We start from the raw sequence: 10394 nt of genomic DNA on the forward strand, positions 1-10394 counted from the left end.
TTCTTCTCGGCTCTGGCTTGGCCGAGGAAGAGGAAAAGAAATTAGAGGAATTCTTGAGAGCAAACCTTGAGGTGTGCCTGGACACCATACGAGATGCCTGGAATTGACCTCGAGGTCACTTGCCATAGACTGAATGTTGACAGGTCGGCCAAACCTGTCATTCAGCGAGCAAGGAGGCCTACGTTGATGCATGTTGAGGCAGTAGAAGAGGAGGTGGATAAACGTTTGGAGGCCAGTGCCATTATCAAACACGGTTGTTGTGAAGAAAAAGAATGGGAAGTGGAGGGTCTGTGTAGACTTCACCAGCCTGAACAAGGCTTGTCCCAAAGACAGTTTCCCACTCCCTAAAATCGACTAATTGGTGGATGCCACCTCAGGACATGGAAAGAGGAGCTGTTCTTATACTTGGCGGTATCAGAGCATGTAGTGAGTGCAATGGTAATCAGAGAAGAAAAGGGAGAACAAAGGGCTGTTTACTACGTGAGGAAAACCCTAGCAGATGCAGAGACCAGATACCTACCCTTGGAGAAACTGACACTGGCTTTAGTAATGGCTTCAAAGAAGCTGAATCATTACTTTCAGGCCCACAAGATTGTGGTGTTAACTAAACATCCTTTGAAGTCCCTGTTGTAGCAAGGAGATCTGACAGGCAGGATAACCAGATGGGCAATGGTGTTAGGCCAATATGACCTGGAATTCAGACCCAGAACAGCAATCAAAGGCCAAGTTTTGGCCGACTTTGTAGCCGAGTTCACACCAGGCGCCATCATACATCGGGTTTCGTTGAGCCGGGGTATACGATGTTCAGGTGAACAAGGAGAAACCCAGCTGGGGATAGCATAACATAGGAAAGAAAAGAAACTTAGGCCCTGCAGTATTTTCGTCGGCGACTCCTTCCGTCTATTTGTTGATGGAAGTTCAAACCGACAAGGAGCGCGGACAGGAGTAGTGCTAGTATCGCCGAATGGGCAGATGTTGAAACAATCCATTCATTTGGGGTTTAACGCCTCAAACAACAAAGCAGAGTATGAAGCACTGATCGCAGGATTAAAGTTGGCAGCAACAATGGAAACCGACGAGGTAATGGTCTTCTGTGACTCCCAGCTTATAGTCAACCAGGCAACAAGCGAATATGCAGCCCGAGATGAAAGGGTAATGGCCTATGTAAAGGAGGTGGGCAGACTGATAACATTATTCTAAAATTGCCGACTACAACAAGTTAGCCGAGATGACAACAGCTATGCTGATGCCTTGACCAACCTGGCTAGTGCAATGAAACCTGGAGAGGCAAGGATAATAATGGTTGACTACTTGTCAGGTCCAAGTATAGAACCACAAAACACAGAGCATGAAGCAATGTATGTGGAGATGGGACCAAGTTGGATGGATGCGATAATAATATTCCTTAGAGATGAGAAATTGCCAGATGATTACAAAGAGGCACACAAGATCAGATTGAAGTCAGCAATGTTCAGTCTAACAGCAGAAGGACATCTCTACAGAAGATATTTTACTGGTCCCCTTTTGAGGTGTGTGCATCCTTCACAAGTTGAAGACTTCCTGTATGAAATATATGAAGGAGTATGTGGAAGCCACACTGGGGGCAGGTCACTTGCTTATAGGGCCATTACTCAGGGGTACCATGGCCCTACATGCAGAAATATGCTGAAACTTATATTAGAAAGTGTGAGAAGTGCCAAAGGTTTACACCTTTAATACACCAACCAGCAGCAGATTTGAACCCAGTGTCTAACCCTTGGCCATTTGCCCAGTTGTAGACACCCCATTTTTGACCGACCTTAAGACTCAGGCGTCACCAACTGAGCGCTCGGTGATGTTGCATATTGTGCTCGTTTGGAGGTTGCGGAGTTTCGGCTGCGAGCCTTGCCTCCGAACTTCGGGGCTCTTTTGTGCTTTGCCTCGGTTTACGAACCAGGTCCTGTTTTCTCTGTTTTCTCTTTCCGAAGGGAGGGAGAGGTCTCGTAGACCATCTCTTAGTGGCCGTAGGCTACGTTTCGTGGTCGTAGGCCATTTTTTCCGTTTGGAGCCCAGTTTTCTATTTTCGAAGCCGTCGGCCGTGTGCCTCGGTTCGGGACCGCTTAACTACCTTCGTTTGCTCCGGTTTTTGGCACACACCTTGTTTCCTCCCTTTAGAGGGACACTGTGGCCCGAAAGACCACCTTCGTGGTCATACGCCACTTCCGGTGCCTAACAGCCTGTTTTTGGGGCCCCGGACTGCGCGTTTTGGCCCTCGAACCTTCGTTTTGCATCCGTCTTGGTCCATTTTTGGTAGGGACCCTATTTTCATTGCTAGGCTAGGGAGGTGGTAGTATGGTGGGAGGCCACCTTTTCCCCTTGGAAACCAGTTTTCTTTTTTTCTCTCTCCTCCAGCCGATTTTTCTGACAGAAAGCTGTTTTTTCTTACTTTTGAGCCACAATTTTTGGTTTTTCATACCACCATTGTGTTGTGCTCATCTGGGAGGCCACCAATATGGATAGGCCGACCAGTAATTCATTTTGACCCTTTTGAACCTTGCTAAAAAGCTGATTTTTCTCTCTCTTGGGTTACTTTTTCTGGTTTTCCACCATACATATGTGTTGTGCTCATCTAGGAGGCCATCTTTCTGGGGTGGCTAGCCAGCATTTCTCCTTGAACCTTTTGACCCCTGGTCGGCCGACCAGGGGGAGTGGCCGGCCGACCACCTTAACTGGTCAGCCTGCTCTTGCTTTTTGCTCTCTCTGAATGCATCACAGCTGTGCCAGCTGGGGGGCATTTGGACCATCCTCCATACACGTGTATGGAGGATATTTGAAGCTTCCAAGAGAAGCTTTGGCCTCTCTTATCTATAAGCGAGGCCCTCCTCTTCCATTAGAGGGGTTCAACAATTTTGTTTAAGGCATACACACACTTCCCTCCATAGCCCACTATTCCAAGCTCCAAACCCTAATATTCTTGCATCATTTGCACTACACCTCATAGCCTACCACCTCCACAATCCATCCAAGCATCTTGGAGCTATTTTTTAGAGGTTAAAGAACTCCCATCTTGGTCCAGAAGTTGCTGGAAATCTGCTCTTTAAGGGTGAGTCTCTATTTCCCATTTTCTTGCATTATTTTGCTCCATTGATTAGCCTTATTTGCAAGATTTTTTGGACTTTGTCATAAATTGAAAAGTGTCTTATTTTGAGCTCCTCTTGAAGTTTAATTGAGGACACTTTTCTGTTTGAGGCCATCTACCTCCTTGTATGCTCTATCCCTCTTTGTAGGTTTATTTTGCATCATATCTTAGCCTTGCTTGTGAGCATTTTCGAGATTTGTCATAAACTGAAAAAAGTCTTATTTGAGCCCCTTTTGATGTTTAATTAAGGTCACTTTTCTGTTTGGGGTCACCTTCCCCTTTGCATGCTTCATTCCCTCATGTTTAAGGCTATGCATTAGAGAATTTGTGTTGGCCTTGGTTTGCCCTTTTAGCCACTGAAATCTAGTGGATTTTCAGTGGCTTAGATGTGTCTTTGAGCCCTAAAATCAGAGGGGGGTGACCCCCTCTCTCCTTGTCTTGTTTGTTGGCCCTTTTGGCCTTCCAAAGGGCCCCCATCTTGCATGCTTTGAAGTCTTGTTTCAGGCCCTATTATGTAAGTTTTGAGGTCTGCCTTAGCTCTGTCCAGGGTCCCTTTGGCCATATTTTATGTCTATGATGCATGTGTAGAACAATCCCATCCAAGGCATTTCAAAGGGACCTTTCATTGCATGCTTCCTAGACCAATTTCAGGCTCTTTTTGGTGGGTTTTAGGGCTGTCATAACTCATTTCCAGAGGTGGTTTTGCCCTTTTGTTTGTCTATCATGTATGTGTAGAGTAACCCTCTTATTGGCCTTTCAAAGGAGCCCATCATTTTTGCATGCATTGACTGAGTTTCAGTAGTTATTTGGGCATATTTTGACATGGCATAAATCTGTTTTCGGCTGGTTGGGTGAGCCCTTATATGCTTCATATAGTTGTAGAACAACTCATGGTTCACTAGCTTTCTTTGCATGCTTTATAGGCCATTGATTCTAGCATATTTTGGCCATGTCTTAAACTGATAATGTGCTTATTTTAGACTGCCCTAGCTTTGTTTTTGGGTCTTGTGGTTGAATGATGTTAGTTTTGTATGCTTGTAGTTCGAGGTCCATGCTTAGCTTTGAGTTTTGAGGTCCATTCCATGCATATACTGAAGTGTGTCCATGTTTTGAGCCTGTTATTCATCACATTTCAGAGCTTGTTTGAATGCCATGTTGCCATGTTTTCATCTCTTTAAATGCGTTTGAGAGTCGAGCTTGTATATCCCATTTACCGACCATTGAATGAGCTCCATTTCGTTGCATTCCGAGTCATCATTTCAGGTCAATTTCCAACTGTTTCAGACCTGCCTAGGGTCTTTTGGGGGTTGGTTTTGCCTTTGGTGCATTGCTTTGGGTACCTCTAGTGTAACGCAATTCACTAGTTTCGGTGTCCGGGCTCCCTAGCTTGCATTGTGTGCCATATTTGCATGTTTCGAGACCATATTTCATGTTGTTTTAGAGCTGTAATTTATGCTATTCCATGTCATGTTTCATCCTCGCCATGCTTTGGTAGAGTGGCATTCCATGCCTTAGGTTTGGTCCTTGATATTTGTGCATGTGTGCACGCATTTCGGTTGTCATATTTTCATCTAATGGCCACTGATGTGAGTGTGGCTGAGGTCCACTCATGTTGGTGTAAGTCCATCGTGTATTGTGTATGCCATTTCAGTCCATAGCATTGTGTATGCCATTTCATAGCATTACGTATGCTAGGTGGTATGTTAGTCGCATTGCATATGCCATCTCATTTGCATTGTGTTTGGGATAGGAGTTAGCCCAAGCACGGGAAACGAGGGACGTTTCGTACTCCGAGTGGCGGAACGTGTCTCAATTCCTGGTCCCCGACACTCCGGATTACCCATGATGGAGTTTAGGTCTTGTTGTGTTTATATGTGCATTCATTTCACATTGAGTCGTGCAATTCGACTCCTCGGTCATTATGCATCGAGATACGTGATTGGTGGCACGAGAATCGAGGACTACACTCCCTAAAGAGTAGTCATGCATACATATGTGAAAATACTTTGCTGTGCCCCCTTCTTGCTCTCTGTTGCCGCAAATTAGAAATCAACAGCTTTCTAAAGCCTTGCACAGCATTCCGGCATTAATTGCAAACAGATGCGAATCGGGGCATCGCAATGGATTTCCGCACAAGGCAACTCGAGCATGCATCTTTCATCATTCGGAACAGAGCTGAGGCGGTCCATGGATTTGCATGCTAATTTACTTGCTTTCCTAGTTAAATTGTTAATTGATTAGGGTTTTGTACTTATTCGGATTGTAATTATTATTCAGACTGTATTATTTATTCGGACCCTCCGAGCGAGGGCACAATTGTAATAAGTGTGCGTGCATGTGATGTATGTCTTCCAACCCCACGTCTTTCTCCCTTTTATTTACCAGTTTATGATGGTTAGATTAGGGCATGTTTCAATTAGCATACTTATGCTTGCATGTTTGCATCATTCATCTGTCTTGCATGCACCGGGCTCGGCGCATCATACTAACTGCATTTGTATTTCAATTCCAAATTGAATATGTGTTAGTTGTAGCATCATCACATGCCATCTTTAGAATAGCCGAGCCTATTGTAATTGCATTCCTGCATGTGTTGCATTAGGCATTTCAGCATAGTTAGGATCATGCATGGATTTCTAACATAGCTTCTGTTTTGGCTTGCAGTACTCGGTAAGTGTTTATGCTTTAGCATTCTTGCATGTGTGTGAGTGAATGCCATGATAGCATGCTTACCATGAGGCTATGTGCTTATGTGATATACCTGCCTGAATGCCTGTGGGTGAAGGTTGGATTATCTGAATTGGAATAATGCATTGACTGTGAGTTTTAAGCCTACTAGATAGTGGCAAAACCATGTTTTCTAAGCCCACCTGAGGGTGGCAAAATCTGCATTTTTAGCCTACTTGCGAGTAGCAAACCGCTTTCAAAAAAATAAACATGAAATATTTTGTTCCAATTTAGGCGATCCAGTCTATACTTGTATGCTGTGCGTATCACATAGTGAATCTAGGCTAATAACCGGAATAAGAGCACATAACATTTTCAAAACTAGATATCATGGTTAGTAGAGACCGATCTTTGATCGGGCGAGCAGGGGTGCTCACGAAGTGACCTTCCCCAATCGTATCCAAGTTCTCGAGCCGAGACAACTTTGGTGATGACGGACACGTGGCCTTAGGCAACGAGTCAGGGTTTCCTAAATTTCCCAAAATAAAATATTTAGGTGGCGACTTTGTATTTGGCAAAGCAGTCAATGTTTGGCACTTCTTTCAAAAAAATCTGTTTTCAAAAACGATTTTCTGGATTTGGACTCTTTGATGATTCATCGGTCTTGCATTGCACTCTGCGAGATTAGATACAGGACCGTGACATTGAGTCCTGCACTGTAGTGAGCCCATATGAACAAAACAGGGGGGATTTCCCTCCCGGGACGTTTAGGGACGTCTACACCAGTGGGGCATGGATCTTGTTGGACAACTGCCTCAAGCAACTAGACAAAGGAAGTTCCTGCTAGTGGCCACAGATTACTTCACCAAGTAGGTGGAAGCTGAACCCCTTGCAAAGATTTGAGATATTGATGTGTAGAGCTTCATATGGAAGAACATCATCACCAGGTTTGGGATCTCAAGGGCAATATTAGCAGACAATGAAACACAGTTTGATAGCAAGCTGATCAAAAGCTTCTGTGCAAAGTACAAAATGAAGAATTATTACTCTACTCCAAGCTTCCCTCAAAGCAATGGACAAGCAGAAGCATCCAACAAAACTATCTTGAATGAGATTAAGAAGAGGCTGGAAGCAGCAAAGGGAAAGTGGATGGATGAGTTGCCCAGTGCACTTTGGGTATATCCGACTACGCCGAGAAGATCAACTGGAGAATCCCCATTCTCTATGGCCTATGGCACAGAAGCAGTTATTCCACTGGAGGTCGGCATCCCAGGGATCAGAACCCAGGGGGTGGAGAATGGGACTAATGATGCATTTTTAGCTCGAAATTTAGACCTACTGGACGAAAGAAGGAAGAAAGTAGCAATTCAGCCGGGGGCATACCAGCAGTAGCTTGCTAGGGCTTACAATAAGAAGGTCAACCCACGAGAGTTTCAAGTCGGGGACCTCATCTTGAGAAAGGTCGCTAGCAACAAAAAGGATCCCAGAGAGGGCAAGTTTGGCCTAAATTGGGAGGGACCTTATGGAATCATCTTGGTCTTGGGCAATGGAGCATATCGGCTTAAAGACAGTGAAGACAAAGAGTTGCTAAGACCCTGGAATACGTGCAACCTGAAGTTTTTCTATCATTAGATTTTTTTTTTGGTCATTAGCCGAAGTAAATAATAATTTTTTTAGCTCGATTCTTTTTTCAAACTTATGTAAAACTGTAACAACTCAAATTTTTAATTATTCTGTAAAATTTATACTAATATTATTTAATTACAGTTGGAAAAATATATGATTTATTTTGTATTATTATATGTAATTTTGTAAAATAATATAATTACGTTAAAGATTTGGGCTTAAATATAATTAAGTAACTATTTAAACTTATCCGTTGGAAGGATAAGCTCAAATCTAGCGTGTAATAATGGTTGTGATATAGGAAGACTACGTGTCACCTAAACCTTGGAGAACAAGCATTAAACTTTTAGTATAAAAGTAGGAGCTACTGCGAAACAATGAAAAGGAGGAAGGAAAGAAAGAAAAGGAAAGAAAGAAGAGAGAAAGGAAGGAAAGAAAGGAAAAAAAAAATAATGGAAGTCGAGAAGGTCTTTGATAGTGGAAAGAAAAAGTGAGGTATTAAAGTTAAGGTGAGTTATATTATATCTTGAGTTACCATAATATATTTTACGTATGTTTTGACTTACCATATTTATTTTATACAAGTTATATTTTATAAATTATTATAAGTTATATTACTATTTCCATTACATGGATTAATTTCTGAACCCTATTTGTTAAAATGAAACCCATGGATATGTTTGTTTATATTTTAAAGAATATTTGACTATGACCTTATAAACAATTATGTTTTGTAAGTACCACCACGGGAGTCCCACGCCTTAGGGGACTTAAATAACCATTGGCCTCTGCTTGACCACTTTGTGGTCCTCTATTTGTCATGGATCCATTGACCTCTGTTCTGTGCGGAGATAAGTGCTACACTATTGTGGGAGCCACCTCTATAATCCGTACGAGCCACCTCTTACTCGTTTATAGGTTGTTTGAAACTGCTGTGTGCGTAGTGAAACCCTAGTTCCTGACAAAATAGGACAGGGAAACCCTACCCCAACATCGGTGTGTTTTGGCTCTCACTTGCTTGTTATGTGCTTTTGGAGTGCGTCTCTACAAGAATGCATGTATCAGTTTACAAGTTTGGGCATCAGGCCTGCGGGTGCCAGTTCAGTATTTTGGGTATCAGGCCTGGGGGCACCAGTTCAGTATTTTCGGAATCAGTTATCTGCGGGTATCAGATTCAGCTTCGGGGACAGTGATTTGGGAATAATGATCTGTCTTTGAGAACAGTGTATCAATTGCGTATTAATTATACTCGACCATGTGTTGTGTTTATTTACGCTGTTATGCTGTTCGTTTATCTGCTCGTTTATTTCCTTATTATTGCTTTATTTATCTTTTTGCTAGGGGTAGTTTAGCACAATTGCTTCAGACCAAGCAGATATTCCCCAAGCACTCTGGACAAGAAGTTGCCGACTCAATCGATTTGAGGATCTGGTCGATGGACAACTAGTGTTCCACTCTCTACCCTCGGTTATCAGACGGAGGCTGAGAAAACGTAGTGTATCCAAGCAGAGATTGCCAGATCAGTGGACTTTGAACAGTTAGGTTGAGCTTCCTGAGGCTACTCCAGAGTTAGACCTACCGGTATTTCAGATAGATCAGGGCAGTATGGTGGGAACGACAGGAGTTGAGGAAATGATGCGTCAGATGCAGGACACCATGAGAGCCATGCAGTAGGATGCTGTTCGTCGAGATGAATTTGCCAAACAACAGGCCGAGATCATGGCCCAACAGGCAGAGTTAATTGCCTCGTTGCAACAACAAACTGGGGCATCTGCTTCACATCAAGCTCCTCCACCACCAGGGGTTCAGACACCCGGGGAAACACACAATGTCCAGGAAGGTACCAACATTCCGGCAAGGCTGGCCCATCCCCAATTTTACCCCAGCTATCCAAAACACCTACCAATCTACCGGACTCTCCCTTCGAGTTCGAGGTCGACCCTACCGCGTTGAAACTGAGCAAGCTTGAGAAGTTGTTCAAGAAATCCCAGGGGGTAAAGTCCATCCCAGACATCGAGGACGGATATACCGATGTGGCTGTGACACTGCCAGATAGGTTCAAGATGCCATAAATCGACCGCTTTGACGGATCCGGGGATCCCATGGTCCATCTTCGGTTGTTCTCAGATATACTACGACCGATGGGCCTCACCAGACTACAGAAGCTTTCACTATTCGGTCGGACCTTGTCAGGTGTGGCCGCTATTTGGTATGCAAAATTAGAAGATGATGTTAAGCGGAATTGGGACGAGATGGCCGAGGCTTTCATTGCACAGTACTTCTATAACACTCAAATCGAGATTACAACCCGTGTTCTTGAGACAACAAGGCAGGAGCCTAAGGAGAGCTTTTCGGATTTTGTGACCCGGTGGAGGGCGAAGGCCTCAATGATGACCCTTAGGCCTACAGATAAAGATCAAATCTGGATGATTGTGCGCAATCTCCAGCCAAAACTGATGCAGAAAATGATTGTGCTCCCCTTCCCTACCTTTTCAGATTTGCACGAGATGGGGGTACAAATAGAGGATGCTATGAAACAAGGTCTGATTGACCAAGATAGAGAGCAACCCCGAAGAACCTTCAACCGCAACAACAGCACAGGCACCAGCAATGCCGCAAATGCTAGAGCTTCGGAGGTAAGCATGGTCACCACCATCCCCCCTCCAAGACCCATGGCAGCTACACCTTTCTCCGGCGCGTCCGGAAGCAGCACACAAACCATCAAATTCCAACCTCGAGGCCAGAGAACCTTCACCCCACTGTATATGCCCCTATCCAAGGCTCTAGGGGTATTAATCAGAAAAGGGCACTTACAGCCCCTGGAGCCGAGGCCATTGCCAAATCCACTCATTCCCTCTCATAACCCAACAAAATACTACGCATATCACCAACAACATGGTCACGACACTGACCAGTGTTTTAGATTGCGTCATGAGATTCAAGATCTCATTGACAAGCAGGTGATTGTGCCTCCAAAAAAACC

The sequence above is a fragment of the Camellia sinensis genome, chromosome 13 (assembly GCF_055761805.1).
Source record: "Camellia sinensis isolate YWXY chromosome 13, ASM5576180v1, whole genome shotgun sequence".
NCBI classification, from domain to species: Eukaryota; Viridiplantae; Streptophyta; class Magnoliopsida; order Ericales; family Theaceae; genus Camellia; species Camellia sinensis.